The sequence below is a fragment of the Schistocerca gregaria genome, chromosome 6 (genome assembly GCF_023897955.1).
Source record: "Schistocerca gregaria isolate iqSchGreg1 chromosome 6, iqSchGreg1.2, whole genome shotgun sequence".
Taxonomy (NCBI): Eukaryota; Metazoa; Arthropoda; class Insecta; order Orthoptera; family Acrididae; genus Schistocerca; species Schistocerca gregaria.
The window spans coordinates 286,859,380-286,880,641 of NC_064925.1; the positions used below are offsets into that span (position 1 = coordinate 286,859,380).

At 43.4% G+C, this 21,262-nt stretch overlaps 1 protein-coding gene across 2 annotated transcripts in view; it reads left to right on the forward strand.

Annotated features, from left to right (window-relative positions):
- Positions 1-21,262, forward strand: part of LOC126278432 (two pore potassium channel protein sup-9) — a 1,195,629-nt gene that overhangs the window by 504,854 nt on the left and 669,513 nt on the right. For both annotated transcript variants that reach the window (XM_049978547.1, XM_049978548.1), the window contains one exon: positions 1,243-1,296. The gene's annotated coding sequence lies outside the window, so the exon portion shown is untranslated. The remainder of the gene's footprint in view (positions 1-1,242; positions 1,297-21,262) is intronic.

Below are 21,262 nucleotides of genomic sequence, written 5' to 3' on the forward strand. Positions count from 1 at the left end.
TGCTCCAGTTCCGTTTGCAAAGTATCGGTGTCAGAGATGATGTGGGCTCGGTGAATCAATGTCTCCAAAAGAACCATCGTTTGTGCCGGATGGTGAAAACTAGCGACTTAAAAGTAAAGGTCTGTGTGAGGTTTTTTTTTTTTTTTTTTTTTTTTTTTTTTTTTTTTTTTTTTTTTTTATACCGAATGACCAAGTTTTCCATCACTCTTACGTCGCACCAATACGTCTAAGAACGGCAGGCAACCCTACTTCTCCAACTCCATAGTAAATTTTACGTTTTCGTGTATGGAGTTCAGATGTAGAAATTCTTGCAGATGATCAAAACCATGAGGTTATTTACGCCGGGAAAGTTTTAAATCTCACAACCCATGTGGTGTCCAGATATCTATGCGCGGCTGGGCGACCTCTGACAACATTCTGCCGCGCTTTCTCACATTTCCACTGCGTTATTAACACGTTATGTTACTTTATGCATCTCGTCCTTAAGTTCTGCAAAGTGTGTTTAGGAGCTGTGTGGGGACCACCTGAACAAAACTAATTCTAATCTTTGTAGAAGGTAATCTTATTTCTTGTGGAACTGCATTTTATAACTGTTTCATCAATACTAAATTAAGCAACTGACTTGAAAAAATGCATGGTCACTACGCTGCCTGTAATAAATTTTACTTTCGGCTGGTTTGGGTTTTACACCGTGTTCACGTAGGAAAAATATTACAGCTGTGCCATATCTAATACATGTTTTGAGATAAATTTAACGAGAAATGCATCAGATGCTAATGAGATTTAAAGATATTACATAAATAAATTTCAACAAATGTGATAAAACATAAATTAACACGAGGACGGAGTGGAAAAGTGACAGCAAGTGATATATAATATGGAAGCAAAATGTTAAGCGACTGAGCCACACTATTATCGTTCATGTAACAACATTTTCCGTGTACGCTATTTCATATTGGAAGCACGCCGTTGTGGTCACATGATCGCCTGAAATTATTGATGTAACTGTTACATTACAACAACTGACAAAAGCTACGACGAAACCTTTGATTCACGCCTTATTTTGGACACATATTTAAAGAGTTACCGCCGTTTAACGTGATAGAATCCTCAACATTTGTATCTACAAATAATTTCACCAGGTCGACACTTTTTTTCATAATGTCAGTTCGTACATTTTGCAGATAATGAACACCAAGTAAATTACTGGTTGGTTGACGCTATGCGTTTGCTTTGTTCCAGGATGTGAATGAAGACAGCCAGAAGCCAGTGCCGGAGCGGCAGCCCCTGCTGTTGGTGAGTCAAACAGTAGAACCCTGGTCCTGGTGAAGTTTAGTAAGTCGATTAAATTCATCCTGACTCGTTTACAGAACGTTCTGCGAGTGGCTCTTGGCGCTATTTTCATGAAACCTTTGCAATAATCGTTAACACTCTTTCGGCGAAAGACATGTATGGGATACTGCAATAAAACGACAGTCTTACTTGCACGTTTCCAGTGTAAATAACGTAAAATGTGAAGATTGCAAGTAAGTTCAGGGTCCAAAGAAAATTGCAGAAACTATGTGTGGGGCATCGGTTGTTTTGGTAACATCAATTGCAGTACTAAACTTTGCCTGCCAAATAGAGTGCGAAAAGTCAACCGAGCCTGAATGTACTCGTGTCTAAAAGTTATTGGGTATACGTCATTTTGGACACTGAGAGGGACGTAGCTCCTCAATGAACTCAGCTACTAAATTAATAGCTGTTGCGAAATGGATTTAACAATGTTCAATGGGTGTCTCTGGTAAATGAGTCAGAAGCGTTAGCCTTTGCAAAATAAAGTACACTGCATACGAAAGGGGTTAGCTGTCTACTAAATGAAAATCTTGGCCCAAGCGAATTCAAAATTTATTCCTATCATCAGTATGTAGAGGCCCAACAAGAACATGGTAATTCACTATGATATACAAGAAATATGTGGTAAGAATTGGTTACTGGGATACACAGGTAATACTTGGCAAAGTTTTGAAAAAAGGGAGACTGCTCACAGTAAACAACCTCCTAAAATATGAACTGCCGAGGTAGAAGCACAACGGTTGTCAGAGTGCACCAAAAATTAAGTGCAAATAACATTCAACTACCACTGCTCTCTCGGTTTTAGATAAGGCTTCATGAATCGAACTAAATATCAGAAAACGCCTAACGTCTTTCCTTCTTAACTAGTGGATACTACTCGATATTTATCAACTGAAGACATATGTATATGAGACCACGATCATTTTACTTTTAGCACTTTAATTTTCACAAGCCCGTCTTGACACATAGATTTCTTTACACTTAATAACTGGTTTCGGCTTATCGCCATATTCAGATCTGTTCTAAATATAAATATTGTGTAAGCGATCAGGTTCAACGAATTCAAATTAAATCTATACAAGTCTTAGTGATGCATGAATTATAAAAAATAAAATGTCTCTAGCCATGTATGGCATTCATAAATACCATTAAAATATTCTTATATAAATCATCGTCAAGTAAAAACATGTGAGTGTTAATACTCAGATTGCGTCAATATTTCTACAAAAACCTAATGCCAACAGAGGGCATTTTAGTCAGAGTACATAGTAAACCAGTGTCGCCAATATAAAGATTAAAATGCGGTATGCATTGTCTTTGGTTAAAAAAATTTCCCCCTTGGCTAAACGAGCGTCTGTCGCTAAATACATATACTGATACACTATATAAAAAGTACAAATAATATGCAGCCCTTAGCCTGGTTAGGTAAGCACTCAGGTTTAACTCGTACTGGTCACTCAGCAGTAATTCCGGTTGTTGTTTCCTGATCACATAAATCTTCGTGCAGGTTCATTAACTGTTCTTTTGGCGCCCTATGCAGCACTTTCATATTAGTATCTATATGTCCTACAGAATGTCTTTTTCTGTCCAAGTGTGTACCAAAAGCACTCTTATTTTGATTATATGTATGTTCTCTAAAACGAGTCTGGAAATTTTCTGACTAAAATGCCCACTGCTCGCATTAGGTTTTTGTATAAATACTGACGCAATCTGAGTATTAGCACGCACATGTTTTTACTTGACTATGATTTATATCAGAATATTTTAACGGTTTGTATGACTGCCATACATGCACATAAATATTTTATATTTTACGAATCACTAAGACTTGTATAGATTTAATGTAAATTAGTTGAACCTGGTCGCTTACACAATACATATTTTTAAAGCAGATCTGAAGATGTCGATAAGCCGAAACCGGTCATAAAGCGTAAAGAAATCTAAGTGATCAAGACGGGCTTCTGAAAATAAAACCACTCGATACTGTCACCGTCAACGTTATGTCGATTCGTAGATGGCTGTCATTAGAAATCGGACAACATCCAGGCCGCCTTCCAAGACTGTAAGACTGCTTGCTGCTGCATTGCGTCCTTCTGAGCCCCGAAGAGAAAATTCTGCCCTACGTCTGGAATTAAAATGTGCTTCTATAAACCTCAGAAACAAGGTCTGCGTCGGTTCCCCGCCGAAATATGTTTATCAGCAATAAAAATATTTCTGCACAGTACTGGCTAATAGCGTTGTTGTTAAGTTCCTGCTATTCTCCCACAAAGGCACTATGTAAAAAGCGTTCTCCAACATGCCGACTCTCGCCTGTACTATTCTGAGAACATTCTGAGCCATGAACACTTTTTAGTCAACATTCAGAAAGTCGGCTGCAGTCCTCTGGCTCTTGGCAGTACTTTTTAATAGTTCCTAATAAGCTCCTTTCCAGCAGCTGGTGGAAGAATCCCTTAGCCTACCAGCGGTTGCTATCAGATGGACGCTTCGCGTTGTCAACCTGCTACGAAACATCAAAGGAAACAAAACTAAACAGCTTGGCTCTCTTTGCATCAGCATAGAGATAAGAATCTGTTCAGATCGTTCCCTGACCTAACCAGCCATCGAAGAAGTTAAAAAGTGTTCAAATGTGTGTGAAGTCTTATGGGACTTAAGGGGGGAGAACGTCAAACGGACAGACTTGGAGCAGGAGAGGCACCACAGGACATTTTATTTTCTACTGTCTATACTTCTACAAATAAATTCATAAAACGTTGTCAGCATGACCAGGAAAGATTCAGGATTCACGCTCAGAGCAGTGGAAGTGGAAAAACATAACAAAATATTTTTTTTAGGTATAAAATTTCATCATTTCTTCACTTGTCTATACTTCTACAAATGAATTCATAAAACGTTGTCAGCATGACCAGGAAAGATTCAGGATTCACGCTCAGAGCAGTGGAAGTGGAAAAACATAACAAAATATTTTTTTTTAGGTATAAAGTTTCATCATTTCTTCACTTACTGTGTATTGCATTTGTTGCTATAGGTACATTTTTCTTCACAAGTAAGAGATTCTTTGATGAATTTTGCACAGCATACAAACCATACTTACAGGTGTATGAAGAATTTTCCAAATCTGTTAAGAATTGTGGAAAAATTGAGATAATAAACTACAAAATTTGATTTTTTCTAAACATAAAGATTAAAACGTAATTCATTCATTTTTTCATAAATTAAATAGATTCTAGAGTTTGCGACACCTGTAAGTATGGTTAGAATGCTGTGCAAAATTCATCGAACAGTCTCTCTTATTTATGAAGGAAAGTGCACCTATAGCAACAAATACAGCCGATAGTAAGTGAAAAAAAGATGAAATTTCACATGTAAAATAAATTATTTTGTTATGTTTTTGAACTTCTACTACTACGAGTGTGAATCCTGAATCCTTCATGGTCATGCTGACAAAGTTTCATGAATTTACTTGTAAAAGTATAGACAGTGGAAATTAAAATGTCCTTTGGTGCCTCTCCTTCTCCAAGTCGGCCCATTTGACATCCTACCCCCTTAACTGCTAAGGTCATCAGTCCCTATGCCTGCACACTACTTAACATAAAAATTATCCTAAGGACAAACACACACACACACACACACACACACACACACACACACACACACACACACACACACACACACACACGCCCGAGGGAGGACTCGAACTTCCGCCGGAACCAGCCGCACAGTCAACGACTGCAGCGCCCTAAACCTCTCGGCTAATCGCTCGCGGCGAAGAAGTTCCTTGACTGAGCATAATGCCAACTGCAGAGCACTTCGATGCACCTAGGACTAGTTGTAAAAGTTGCCACTTATTTGCTGTGGGTGCCAAACAGAAAAGTAGCGCCATCCATTCACAGACCGACCCTTTCATCGACACGATCGCTCATTTGTCCGACTGTGTGCGGACAACAGCGACGCAAGGCGCGCCCTGCCTGCCTGCACTGTCGGAGTGTGGGCGGCAGGTACCCCTCAGGGCTAGCAGGTGGAAGTCTGCCGGCAAACCGATGCGCCCGGGACACGGATCCGAAAGCGAGCCCATCGCCCACACACAGATGAACAAGTAGGGGCAGACAGGCTTGGCGAGGGAGGCAGGGGAAGGCGACGTGTCCGCAGACATGTCCGTCTGGTGTTTGGGGACCTTAACTCTTAACTGACATGCAGCAGTCTAATGCACCGGCACAATTTTTTTATCACTTTCTTTTGTTGAAGTATCCAAGCTACATCCTCTACCTTCTACATCTACATACACTCCTGGAAATGGAAAAAAGAACACATTGACACCGGTGTGTCAGACCCACCATACTTGCTCCGGACACTGCGAGAGGGCTGTACAAGCAATGATCACACGCACGGCACAGCGGACACACCAGGAACCGCGGTGTTGGCCGTCGAATGGCGCTAGCTGCGCAGCATTTCTGCACCGCCGCCGTCAGTGTCAGCCAGTTTGCCGTGGCATACGGAGCTCCATCGCAGTCTTTAACACTGGTAGCATGCCGCGACAGCGTGGACGTGAACCGTATGTGCAGTTGACGGACTTTGAGCGAGGGCGTATAGTGGGCATGCGGGAGACCGGGTGGACGTACCGCCGAATTGCTCAACACGTGGGGCGTGAGGTCTCCACAGTACATCGATGTTGTCGCCAGTGGTCGGCGGAAGGTGCACGTGCCCGTCAACCTGGGACCGGACCGCAGCGACGCACGGATGCACGCCAAGACCGTAGGATCCTACGCAGTGCCGTATGGGACCGCACCGCCACTTCCCAGCAAATTCGGGACACTGTTGCTCCTGGGGTATCGGCGAGGACCATTCGCAACCGTCTCCATGAAGCTGGGCTACGGTCCCGCACACCGTTAGGCCGTCTTCCGCTCACGCCCCAACATCGTGCAACCCGCCTCCAGTGGTGTCGCGACAGGCGTGAATGGAGGGACGAATGGAGACGTGTCGTCTTTAGCGATGAGAGTCGCTTCTGCCTTGGTGCCAATGATGGTCGTATGCGTGTTTGGCGCCGTGCAGGTGAGCGCCACAATCAGGACTTCATACGACCGAGGCACACAGGGCCAACACCCGGCATCATGGTGTGGGGAGCGATCTCCTACACTGGCCGTACACCTCTGGTGATCGTCGAGGGAACACTGAATACTGCACGGTACATCCAAACCGTCATCGAACCCATCGTTCTACCATTCCTAGACCGGCAAGGGAACTTGCTGTTCCAACAGGACAATGCACGTCCGCATGTGACCCCAGGAATGTGTCAATAAAGTTTCCCCTTCCTGGGACAATGAATTCACGGTGTTCTTATTTCAATTTCCAGGAGTGTATATTTAAGCGATTGACATGGGACGGTCACAGGTTAATGTAAGCACGAGATGAGCAATAGCATTTGTGAAATTCTGTTACATTAATAACCAGGCAACCGCCAGAATACTTAATACAAGTAGCCAAACGTGCTTGCATTGTGTTGTACAGGTGCCAACTATAAGTTCGCGGGATGAGGTTCCATATCTGTTGCACCTTGTTAGTCAATACAAGGACAGTTAATGCTGATTGTGGATGACACTACAGTTGTCGTCCGAGTATGTCCTAAATATGGTTAATTTCGAGCAGATATGGTGGTCGAGCAGACCGAGGCAAGTTGTCGACAATCTGTAGAGCGTGATGGGTCATAACACCGGTGTGTGACTGAGCTTTTTCCTGTTGGAAAACATCTCCTGGGACGCTGTTCATGACTGGCAGCACAACACGTTGAATTACCAGACTGAGGTACAATTATGCAGTCAGGTTGCATGGGATAACCGAGATAGTGCTCCCGGTTTTACAGGAAATGGCACAGCAGACCATAACTCCCGGTGTAGGTCCCGTTTGTCTAGCACGCAGACAAGTTGTTGTAGGCCCCTCAACTGGCATCCTTCCAACCAACATACGACCATCACTGGCGCCGAGGCAAAACCATCTTTCATCAAGGTTTTGCTTGACACCACCGAAGTTGTAAATGGCGGTGGAATTCACTCTACAGGGCGTCTTGCTCGGAACGGTACTTGAAGTAAGAGGTTCGTAAAAATTTGTTGTCACTGGGGTTCCAACTGCTGCTTACATTCCTACTGTAGATGCCGTACGATGCGCCACAGCCATATGCCAAGCACAGTGGTTTTCCTTGTCGGTAGAACCACGTGGTCGTACATAGTGGGTGAATATATCTGTTTTAGTGAGCAACAATACACTTCATCGGTTGGATTGTGACCCTATCATATCCAGTAGATGCTGGTCTGATAAGCATGATGGTTTTAGTGACTATCTTGCAACATGCTTTATATAGAATTTTTCGTGGTTACAGTCGTTTACTCCCATGAAGTAATCAGTATGTCTCTGCTTCGTTCGCAGTTCAATTGCGGTTGTAAGTAATGTATCGATTCAATTCTTCCGGTGGGACAGTGGAATCAGTTGCGGCTTTTACTTTGCCTATATCGCGACGCAACTTTCCCGATAGAACAGCTGGTCTATTTCTGTCGGTTAATGTTGGCATGTCTGAGTGTGGCATTGCTTACAGCTTGACTGACACTGTTCAGCTTCGGCTTGTCAGTAATATGATCTCCAGGCGTAGGGTGTAGTCTGTATGCGCGATGGACAGCGTCTCTGAGAATCTTTATTTGTTCCATTTCTTCAGTTAAACAAGATGCAAGCTTCGTACTTACTCCTCCGGTCTTTAACAGAGCATGTTTGTCATACACACTCATGCTCATAAATTAAGGATCATTGCAGAATGTGGTGCCACACAACGTGGCACTACACAAAACTGGCACTAATACCATAGACACATAGGGAACACACACGACACAGATCTGTAAGCCCATGGTATTGCTGATAATTTGATAAAACAATCCCGAAACACATGTGCTACAAAAAGCCACTGTTTCCTGCCCATGTATCCCGACATCAAAATGGTATATGATCATCATGCACACGTACACAGCCCGCACATTGAGTTGGCATACTTTGGACCAGGTGATGGAGCAGCTCCTGGGGTATAGCCTCCCATTCTTGCACCAGTGCCTGTCGCAGCTGCTGAAGTGTCCTAGTGGTTTGAAGACGGGCAACGATACGTCAACCGAGAGTTTCTAGACGTGCTCCATGGGGTTTAGGTCTGGGGAACAGGCAGGCCACTACATTCGCCTGAATCTTCTGTTTCAAGGAACTCATGGCATCTCGGTGGGCCGTGCGTTATCATCCGTCAGGTGGAATGCGGGACCAACTGGGAAATGCGGAAATACTTGCGCAAATTGGCGTCCCGATACCCCTGACCTGTTACAGTTCCTCTGTCAAAGACATGCAGGGGTGTACGTGCACCAATCATAATCCCACCCCACACCATCAAACCATATAGGTACCTTTCAAGGACATTAGGAGGTTGGTATCTGGTTCCTGGTTCACGCCAGATGAAAATCCGGCGAAATCACTGTTCAGTCTATACCTGGACTCGTCCGTGAACATCGTCTGGGACCACTGTTCCAATGACCATGTATTTTGTTCTTGACACTAGGCTGTACGGGCTCTGCTGTGACCAGGGGTCAGTGGAATGCACCTTGCATGTTTCTGGGTGAATAAATCATGTCTGTTCATTCATCTGTAGACTGTGTGTCCAGAGACAACTGTTCCAGTGGCTGCAGTAAGATCCCGACAAAGCTACCTGCAGTACACCGTGGCTGTCTGCGGACACTGATGGTGAGAAATCGGTCTTCTTGTGGTGTTGTACACTGTGGACGTCCCGTACTGTAGGGCCTGGACACATTTCCTGTCTACAGGAATCATCGTCATAATCTGGAGATCACACTCAGTGGCACACGGAGGGCCCGTGCTACTACCTGCTGTGTTTGACCAGCCCCAAGTCGCCCTAGTATTCTGCCCCTCATTACGTCATCAATATGTGTTCTTTGAGCAATTTTCAACACACAGTCACCATTGGCAGGTCTGAAAAGATCTGCACACTTACTCGCTGCACCGTACTCTGACGTGCACCAACACACCTCTGCTTTTGTGGACTGCTGCCAGCGGCACCGTGCGAAGACCGCAGGTCAAATGCACAGCATGGTCATACCCTGAGGTGATTTAAGCCCGCAGACCGCCCACCAGAGAGTTGCTTCACCATGTATCACCATTATCCTTATTGAGTGTAGTTCTCGTTCCAGATGGTTATCTTTCGTATTTTATGGCTGTTAATACTTCTTCATAATCGAACACTAAGAGATCTGTCCGTCTGTTTACGCACAATAGTGTATACAGGGTGTCTCTCTTAAGAGACATCAGGCTCGTTTTCTCTGGTGTTGTGGAGTCAACCCAAACAATACTGCCCATCACGTCTTTCATGCGATGCCTATCGTGGATGGAAAGCGTCAGTTTGTTTCCTGTTGCACACATAATGGTTTCTGAACTGGGATTGTACGTGCTCATTAGATGGATCGGTCCCAAATTTGTCTAGTGCGCTATTCATTTTAGTAGTGTGCATTCACTGCAACAGCAAAACACGAGGAACAACCAGCACTCAGCATGAATATCATTGCCATGGCCCACCATGCTGAAGGCTGTTACTCAGTTGGAGCACTGGTTGATCTTCGTCTTTTACTGACCCTGTTAATACATATCGATAAAACGAATATCGCACTAGACTAATGGGCAGCGCTCTGTGACATAAGTACGATGACTTTTCTATTAAAAATCGTTTTGTTTGAAACGCTGGGCATCGTACGAAAAGTGTGATGAGTAGGATTTATTTGGGCTGACCACCAGCTATACGTTGGAAAAACTAAATTACAAATGTCTGCAGGAACACCAGAGAAAATGCACCTGACGATCCATGGGAGAGACTCGGTATCTACTTGGTGAGGGGGGGCGGGGGGGCAGGAAAGTATACGAGTTTGTAGAGTTGTTAGAGGAGATTATGTCACACACGTGTCACAGGTGCAGCATTTCGTCAATAGGGAACTTTCAATGGCTTGATGCTGAACTTTCGTTAGAGCAACGTTCACACTCGTTTCAAATGCTCCGTGTACAAAATGTAGACCCTGAAATCTGATTTGCAACACACGTAGATCAAACTGCTTTTCATTAGTGCTAGAAATGCCCGCAGCCCTGGACAGACAAGTACCTGATCATTGTTTGTTCTTTTGTGTTGATGTGAACGTTTCTGCTAATTATTAGATGTCCTTGATGGCTGATGACGCTCCAAAAACGTTACTTGGCATGCATCTCGACACACTTCTTTGCCAACATTTAGACAATGTTTTCCCCAATAGTTGGATTAGGAGGGTTGTGCCCGTACCGCGCCTACAACTTTCTCCCAATACCACTTCTACGGAATTATTTTCTTCTATGGATTTCTTTTTATCATGCGAAATGTAGCATTTGGGTATAAGACACCGACAGACGTTACAATAGAGCTGGTTGCCCGTTTGATTAAAGCTGCAGCCGTTAAACGTGAAACCTTTTGTTCTAAGACTGTTAGACAATCACCAGCACGCAGATGATAGTTAATGCGACACGAACACATTTTTAGTAACATTTTTAAACTGATATTCATCAAGTGGCAATTTGAACACATCCTCTGAACGTTGCCAGCGACCACTAGCGGGGCAGCGCGGAGTGGCCGTGCGGTCTCGGGCGCCATGTACCGGATTACGCGGCCCTCCCGTTAGAGGTTCGAGTCCTCGCTCGGGCATGTGTGTGTGTGGTGTTCTTAGCATAAATTAGTTTAAGTAAAGTGTAAGTCTTAGGGACGGATGACCTTAGCATTTTGGTCCGTTAGGGATTCACACACATTTGAACATTTAAACCACAAGCGGGGGAACGGAGCACCTGTGATATTTTTGTTATTGATACAGTGTTCCTTCATATCTCTTCTAAACACACTAAACTTTTTTGTAGCTTTTTTAAGACACGATATTTAGATATAGGGCCCTCCATAAATAGAGACTGCCTATGAAAAAATGTCACATAGTCCAACAATAGGTAGTAGCGGTCAGAACAAGAAGACAGGTTCCGTTAAATATGTCTCCGGAAACCAATGCTTGTAGAGGAATGAGCCATTTTACTTGTGACGAGTAATGTGTAGTGCTCCAAGGTGTATACCATCTTACTACTGCAGTTCTTTGAGCGTGTCTGAATGGTTGTAAATTGCAAGAAACTTGCGAAACTCCTTCTTTGTGGTTTTATCTCACAAACCAGAAAACTATGGGCAGTCCACTTCTCTAAGACCTAAACTATGAATGTACATGGGCGCAATTTGAAGGGTGTAACGCGGTACTCGGCCGTACGTGTAGCTCCTGAAGTGGAGATATGAATGACACATAAATGATGTGAATGAAGGTACCTAATAGAGACAGTAGTTTAAACACTCAAGTTTATTATATTAAAACACTGATTATGGTCACTCTTGGAAAAGACAGTGAAACAATTAGCAAATGCATTACGGATAACAGTGTTATCTGCCTAACAGAAGTCTCATCCTGTTAACTAAAATCCCGATCTAAGACTAAAATTTAATCCCACAATTTCCTGATGAAAAAGATAGTTACTTGCAGTCTTGGTAATTGGTTAATCAGGTCTTTATTCGACATATGAGCATCGATTCCCAAGTGGACAATAATGCGGAATTTCACAAGTGCGGAACAAAATGACCCTACTCGCAGGTGCCGGTTTTAATGCTGACCGTGTAATTTCTCTCGCACCGGCGTGAACGCCACTAGCGTGGAGACGGCGCCCAGAGAAGAGCCTATCGTGGTATCAGCAAAACACTCCCCCGCTCGTCTCCAAAGATGCTCTCATCTCTCGACCAGGGTCCCCGACCGAATCTCTAGATTTTGCCCGCTGGGACGGCTCGGAAAGCCAGTTCCAAGAACTCGACGCCTGGGTATTCCGGTAGCCGCGGAAAATGCCATCTCTCCGCAACATTTCTTCTTTCCCCAGCTCAGCTCCAACTCTGTGTCTTCTCACGCAGCCGAAGCATTAAGAAACCAGAATGTCTCTCACTATGTTAAAGAATGGAAAATACATAGGGCCCCACTATGTCAGTCACTGAGGTCCAAGGTCATTTTAACAAATATTCTCATTGCAATCCCGCAATAAATTTATACGTCCTCATTCTCTAAATTATTAAACCGACATCAAAGTTAGTGGAAAAGTCGTAAGCTGAGTATTGTGTTAGGGAAGGTATTAAACGTGAATAGTCTGTGCAGCTGTAGTAACCATAATGACACGGTGGTGTCGTGTTTAACACATCTGCCTCGTTGTGTCTAAGTCCTGGCCTGGACACAAAATTTAATTCATTACTTCAGCGTCTATCCTCATCGAAAATAAAGTTGATATTTAAAAGTCTCCAGGAAAATGGAAGTTCATGAGATCCACAGCCTGCAAATTTGCCTGCCGCATTTTACACTGATGGTGGCACTGAACTTGTGTTGCCCATGCAGTACGTTATCAGAACAAGATTAGCGATTCCGTGCAGAGTGAACACACTGTACTGTAAATAGTGCAATGGCAGTCTACTATTCTGCGAGGGAAATGGCAGATATGGTATTTAGTTATGGGTAGCCCATGGCAGTATTGCCGGACCGATAACTGTTCGCAGAACAACATCCACAACCTGCCATTCCATCTGTAGGAATGTTCATCAGCCTGTTTCAGTGACTTTCAGACACCCAGTCATAGGGTAATGGACCGCAGTAGGCCTGACAGTTTGCACGCTGTAGAACGGTGAGCAGATATTGTGACATATAGAAGATACTCCTGAGACAAGTCTGCAAGAATTGAAATTGCTGTAGATATCAACCATACTACTGCGTGGTCAGTTCTGCACTAGCAGTTGCTTTATCCCTGTAGTCTGCAACTCATGTAAGCTCTTCGGCCAGCAGGTCACCATGCCCGTTTACAATTCCTGCAATGACTCCTACAACACGGTGCTGAAGATCTATCTACGGATGAGAAAGGATTCACAAGAGATGCCACAATAGATTATCACAATACGAACGAATAGGCAGATGCAAACCCTCGAGCAACCATAGATGTGAGGCGTCAGTATCGCGTCCATATGAGTGTGTGCGGAGGTATTTTCAGTGTACCATACACTTTACAAAAACAGATTAACATGTGCTGTGTATCACCGACTTCTGCAGGGTGAATTACCAGCGCTATTGGAGAACGTTCCCGTTGTAAATACAACGATTTTGTTTTATGGAGGACATAGCGCCTCAACATTTTCCGTTGACTGTGTGACACTATCACAATGGAATCTTTTTTCATAGGTGGTGGATTGGTCCATGAGGTTCAGTAACATGGCTTCCCAATTCAGACGAACTGAATCCGTTGGATTTCTTTCTGTGGTGACATTGAAAGGCATTGGTGTGTGCTCAACACATCGGCAATTTGCAAACGTTACCAGAACTTTTGATCAGTGCACGTGACGCAATCCCCTGAGACAGATATATTTGTGAGAGAGAGTAACTCACTACGAAGTGCTAAATGACGTGTCAGGATGTGTGCTAACTACAAACAGATCTGCCTAGAGCTTTTTAAATGAAGTCATTCCCATTTATACCGTTAAAATATTATTTGTTGCGACTGCAATTTCGACACGTGTTCATTGTCAAGTACAATTTAAAACCAGCAGAGTAAGTATAGGCTTCCATACTGACTACATGGTAGGCTACACCACACGTCATAGCGTCCAACGTAACAAACTTTAGAGGTGTGTATGCCGGAGACCGCCACGTCTTCCCGCTCGGGAAGCAGCGCGTTAGACCTCGCGACTAGCCGGGCGAACTTTAGAAATTCTCCATGATTACTGTGATTTGAAGAGAAGTAATAAAATGAGCTCTTACATGGAAAGTAAGCGTTTCCGGACACATGTCCACATAACATCTTTTCTTTATTTGTGTGTGAGGAATGTTTCCTGAAAGTTTGGCCGTACCTTTTTGTAACACCCACTATATCATAACATGTTGTTTTTGATGTCTCTGGTTTTAGCCGCGTTAGTCTTGGCATGCATTGTGGACCATACTTGTCAATATGGACTTTTGTTTTTTTAGGCATTATTCTACAGCTCCAACAAGTACCATGGAAGTCATTCCCTGGTGTCTTATGTCCTATCATCTTGTCCCTTCTCCTTGTCAGTGTTTTCCACACATTCCTTTCGTCTCCGATTCTGCGCAGAACCTCTTCATTCCTTACCTTATCAGTCTACCTAATTTTCAACTTTCCCCTGTAGCACCACATGTCAAATGCTACGATTCTCCTCTGTTTCGGATTTCCTACAGTCAATGTTTCACTACCATACTATGTTGTGTTCCAGACGTAAATTCTCAGAAATTCTTTCCTGAAATTGACTATGTTTCATACTAGTAGACTTATGTTGGCCAGGAATGCCGTATTTGCCAGTGCTAGTCTGCTTTTGATGTCCTCCTTGATCCGTCCGTCGTTGGTTATTTTGCTGTCTGGGTAGCAGAATCCTTAACTTCATCTACTTCGTAACTATCAGTTCTGATGTTAACTTTCTCGCTGTTCTCATTTATGCTACTTCTAATTACTTTCGTCTTCTTCAGTTTACTCTCAGTCCACATTCTGTGCTCATTAAATGGTTCACTCCATTGAGCATATCATGTAATTCTTGACTTTCACTTTATTGTTATAAAACAATTTACCCACTGTGATTAGGTGCATATGTAGCTATAGATGAAGCTATAACTTACTTTAAACAAGAACTCTCATATATGTCTTCACTTGCTTCATTTGACACAACGTGTATTTTTTTTTTTTTTCGTGTGTGCATATTTTACATATGTGTACCTTAATATTTACGTTTAGTAATTCTGAGTAAGTTATATCTGTGTTTTAAGATGATTTCGTTGAGATAACAAGCACAGCGGAAAACAAGGAATTCATGAAACTTATTCAAATAATAAAAATTACACTGACACGGAAAGTTACTAAAAAAAGTCACTGTAAGATAAAAGGGCGCAGTATACCACATGTGAAGGACGTAGTTGGTATCACCATTTCATAGAGCACGTGAAATACGAATCTCGCGAAATGAATTCTAATGCGAACATACAGAAAACACACAACATATTCATTACATGGGAGGCTCACACTCACTTAATGAGATGTTGATTGGTCAAAGCACTCTCCCATCGCCAAGGAAGTTATGAAATGAAATATGAATAAATATGATAAACTAACAGAAATTTATTCTGCATTATAGTTCGCCATGGCTACGCTGAAAGAAACGCATTAGCACCTCAGACTAAAACAAGCCTTACACATTCCAGTTTTGTAATTTACATTACTAGAAATATCCTAAACACATACCCTCACTTACCGAAACCCCACAGTACAGTGTCATGGCCGGAATACTTGTACCAACCTGTACAATAATTGTTGCCCAACTTCCACTAATGTCTCTTTGACCCAGAAGAACCTTACTTAAGCTGTACAATAAAGCTGACTGAAGTGCAACTGCCATTCAACGAACCTGTCTCCAGAATCGAAGTATATGGAAGCATCGCACACAGACTCATACATTCTCTCTAGCGGATAAGATAAGGATTAGAAAAAAGAACATCAGAATATAGCATCGGAGTTAGAAATAGCGGAATGGATACGTAGTAAACATGGCTGTAGGGGTACGAACACAATATATCTGTTGAAGCGTGAAATTTAAAATAATGTTTGAGAAATCACAATATCTGAATACTAAAGTGCCGCTGTAGCTGTCTAACGAAACATTCTGCCGTTCTTCCTTTTCCACGGGCTCGGAAGCACAGATTCACCGATCAACAGAGGTGCTAAGGAGTATAGAAAGTCCGAATTCAGCTCAGTAGAGTCAGTGGAGCGGCTCAAATAGACTCTCTGCAACAGCAGGGATTTCGGTGAGGGGAAAAGCACTCAAGCTGTTGTAAAAGAATTTCTGATGAAAGCATCCTCCTCGATGTTTGAGCTACGGTTGTAAGAATGATGGGCTGTCCTGTGCTTTCCCTGCCAACTGAATTTCTCGCTGGGTCCCACCCGACGGTAGCCCCTAAATGCTTCTCTTCAAAATGCTACTAAGCCCGAAACGTGCGCATTGGAAGCGCTGGGGCGCCCCATAGCAGCAGCAACAGCAGCAGCAGCAGTATCCCCGGCTGACGTGGACAGCAGCAGAGTCCAGCCAGTAGCGGGCCCGGCTCTGGGCCGGCGACGGCTTATCTTGTGTGTGCCAGGTTGCTTATCGCACGCTGCAGGGACAGCAAACCGCTCCACAGCAAATATCGCCCGGGCACTCACGTACACACACACACACACACACACACACACACACACACACACACACACACACCAGCCTCTCTCTCTCTCTCTCTCTCTCTCTCACTCTCTCTCTCTCTCTCTCTCTCTCTCTCTCTCTCACACACACACACACACACACACACACACACACACACACACACACACACACACACTGCTGTCAATATCCAGCACACATTGAAAATAACTGGTTATTCTCACATATCTCGAACATATAATTACAGTAGGACGCCAAACCTTTCTGTAACATCCCAAATCCCAAAAGTAAGGTCTCCTTCTTTTTTTTTTTTATAAGTATATAGGCTTCTTTATTTCTACAATTGTTTACATCCGTTTACAGCTTGAACATCTAGCTATTTTTCGACATAATCCCCATTTCTGACGATGCATTTTTGTAGACGCTGTGGCAGTATTTGTATGCCCATGTCATACCAGTTCGCCGCCATGCTGTTCAAAAAGTTTTGAAACTCTTCTTTCACCTCGTCGTCGGAGCTGAATCGCTGGGACCACAATTAGCCCTGACAGGTACTGTGAGACACTGAAAAAACTCAAACGGGCAATTCATAACCGGAGAAGAGGAATGTTGAGCGAGGGCGTACACATTCTCCATAGACAACACTCGCCCACGCATCGCTCGGCAAATCGTTGCTATCGTGCAACAGTTTCGGTGGAACATAATCACCCACCCACCCTATAGCCTGACGTGGCGCCCAGTGACTATCATCTGTTCCCTAGGTTAAAAGAACATTTGGCCGGAAAGCGATTCAGCTCAGACGACGAGGTGAAAGAAGAGGTTCATAACTTTCTGAACAGAATGGCGGCGAGCTGGTATGACACGGGCATACAGAAACTGTCACAGCGTCTACAAAAATGCAACGACATAAATGATGATTATGTCGGAAAATAGCTAAATGTTCAAGCCGTAAACTGATGTAAACCATTGTAGAAATAAACATATCTATGTACTTAAAAAAAAAGACTTTACTTTTGGGATTACCCTCGTACATGGTGAAGGGTGAGTTCAGTGTAGCCACTGGTGTTAAAATAATCTACTGATAAGAAATTAGAACTTTCAAAAGGCTTACATATTTTAACTAAGGTAATAACTTGTAGATTTTGTTGTTAGTCACAAATACTAAAGTCACTCAATAAGAATTTGATGTATTACAGTAAAAAGTACAAATGTGTTGATATATTACAGAGACTACTCTGAGTATTCAACTTTAAGGCACTGCCAATGTGAGCAACTTAGAGCTAGACATCCATGGTTCATCAAAGCAGCTTAAACCACTTAATAAAGGCAAGGCATGTGGCCCAGATAGTTTGCCAATTAGGCTCCATACTTAACTACCATATACAACCGCTCGCTCGCCGAAAGATCGGTACCTAAGGACTGGAAAGTTACACAAGTCATGTCAATACTCGAGAAAGGTCACCAGGGTAAGCCGCTGAATTACACACTTCGGTTGATAACGACGATATGTGTTATGATGCCGACGAACGAATCGTCGCCAATGTGAATGACTGGTGGCCAGTCCTAAATAGAAACATACCAATCTCTTCTTTGCATATACAGCAGGTTTGTCAGTGAAGTCGATAAGAAGCTGGCTCCATCGTCTGGATCTACAACGACTAAAATAATTAGAAGTCACTGGTAAAAAATAATATATATTGTACTTAGCTGGTAGTACAGAAGTCTTCATAGTCAGGAGGAATATAATTACAGACAGAGTGCTATAGAGGCATCACACAGGCCGTACTTTAAGTAAGTACCCTGTCATAGGTTGCTTCCTATCAGCTGAAGGCTGTACTACTTTCCTACTTGAAGTCCCGACCAAGAGTGGCCGAGCGCACGCTAGAGACTTGTTGCAAGCCGCGGAGTGGCGCTGGTCTCGACTCGCGGGTCCAGCGATACTAATATGGACCACAGTCTATAACCGCAACCCGTAACAAGTGTGGTATCGAACGCTGATACCACGATTTGCAGTAGGGCTTTCAAACATATGCAGTATTCGAACATGAAGTTATCTCGAAGAAAACGATTTATTGACAAACAGCCAACACGGATTCAGAAACACAGTCAGCATTTTACTCTCATGAAGTAGTTAGTGCTACTGTAGGCAGTGTCAACTTGATTCAATATTTTTACATTTCCAGTAGACTTCTGTCACCATTGCTCAGAAGTGACTTCTAATCAAATTACATTCCTATAGAGCATAATCGCAGTTGTAACACTGGATTCGTGATTTCCTGTCAGAAAGGTCGCAGTTCCTAATAAATGATGGAAAATCGTCGAATAAAACAAAAGTAATATAGAGCGCTCCACAGGGAACTATTACAGCACCACAACCACTCACCCCCCCTACTGTTCCCGACCTACATAAACGATTCAGAAGACAATCTGAGCAGCCTTTTTAGACGGTTTGCAAATGAAACTTTAATTTACCGTCCTGTAAGGACATCAGATGATCCAATCTAATTTTACAATGATTTAGACAAGATGTCAGAAAGGTGAAAAAAGTGGCAATTGACTCTAAATCATGAAAATTATGAAGTCATACACATGAGCATTAAAAATCATCCGCTAAATTTTAGTTACACAATAAATGACAAATCTAAAAGCTATAAACTCTACTAAATAATTAAGGATTAAAATTACAATTAACCTCATTTGGAAAGATCACATAGGTAAAGTTGTTGGTAAAGCAAACCAAAGACTGCTAAATATTAGCAGAACACTTAGAAAATGCAACAGGGCTACTGAAGAGACTGCTTGCATTACACTTGTCAGCCCTCTTCTGGGGTAATGTTGCGCGCTGTGGGATCCGCATCAGATAGGATTGGTGGAGGATATCCAAGACGTTCAAGGGCTGGAAACATTCTCTGCCCGGGGACTGGGTGTTCGTGTTGTCTTCATCATTATTTGTGAGAGTGACTAGATTGGATTGTGAAAAGAAAGTGGACTGTGTAAAAATTGGGCCTTTGTACGGGCACTGATGACTACTTAGTTGAGTGCCCCACAAACCAAACATCATCACGCTCTTGTGCCAGCAAAACGATCGCCTAGAACTTAGAACTAATTAAACCTAACTAACCTAAGTACATCACACGCACCCATGCCCGAGGCAGATTTCGTACCTGCGACCGTAGCAGTCGCGCGGTTCCAGACTGTAGCGCCTAGAACCGTTGGCCATCGCGACCGGCTGCCTATTGTGCAGACAGGTTGGTTGCAGTCTCTCAACTGGCCTCGTTATAAGCGATACTGGGCCATCACTGGCGCCAAGGCTGAACCCGCGCCGGCCGTTGTGGTCGAGTGGTTCTAGGCGCTTCAGTTCGAATCCTGCCTCGTGCATGAATGTGTGTGGTGTCCTTAGGTTAGTTAGGTTTACGTAGTTCTAAGTTCTAGGGGACTGATGACCTCAGCAGTTAAATCCCATAGTGCTCAGAGCCATTTTGCAGGACCCGCTTTCGTCAGAAAACACAATAGACTCCATCCAGCGCTCCAATGAGCTCTCGCTTGAGCCGATCGGTGTGGCCGTGCGGTTCTAGGCGCTTCAGTCTGGAACCAAGTGACTGCTACGGTCGCAGGTTCGAATCCTGCCTCGTGCATGAATGTGTGTGGTGTCCTTAGGTTAGTTAGGTTTACGTAGTTCTAAGTTGTAGGCCACTGATGACCTCAGAAGTTAAGTCACATAGTGCTCAGAGCCATTTGAACCAGCTCTCGCTTGACACCATGGAAGTCGGATATGGCGGTGGTTTTGGGTCACAGGACTTCCCGCTTGGAGCTATCCTTGAAGTAATCAATTTGTAACAGTTAGTTGTATCACTGTGGTGCCAACTGGTGCTCAGACTGCTGCTGCAGATTCAGTACGTTGCTTCAGAGCCATACGTCGAACACGGTGGTCTTCCCTCTGGGTAGTGCTATGCGGCCTTCCGGAGCCCGGTCTTCTTCTGACTGTACAATCTCATGATCACCGTTGCCAGTAATCATGTACAGTGGCTATATTATTGCCAAGTCTCCCAGCAAGATTTCAGAATAACATACAGCTTCTCGAAGCCCTACTAAACGACTTCGTTCAAATTACCTCACATGTTGATAATTGGGTCCTTGTCGTCCTAGAGGCATTTTTAACTAACGTCCAGTCTTTGAGATAAGTAGCACTCAGGTCCGTTACAGCGTGCTTTTAAAGCAAAGCTGATTTGCATCCTCATAGTGGTCTGCTACCGTCGCTATTATGCACCTGGACCGAAATCTGAAAAGACATAATTTTTCATCTGTAGAAATAAGCCTACCAACTTTCGTTTATGTCGCACATCTCCTTGGTGTCACGATTTTTTCCGTCAATGTTCTTGTTATCACAGCCTTATGATCGCTGATACCTTATGCCAAGTCCCTGGTCAGTTGTAACGGAATTACAATGTCGCAGGACACCTCAAAGTTTTTATTTTTTTCTTCTGGTACTTTTGCAAGATTGTCTTCGGTTTTCTGTACTTTATTGATAATTAACGGATCAGACAGACGTTGTACTGTCCAAATTTCAATTAGGTTGTTTGCAATCATTTTGTGAAT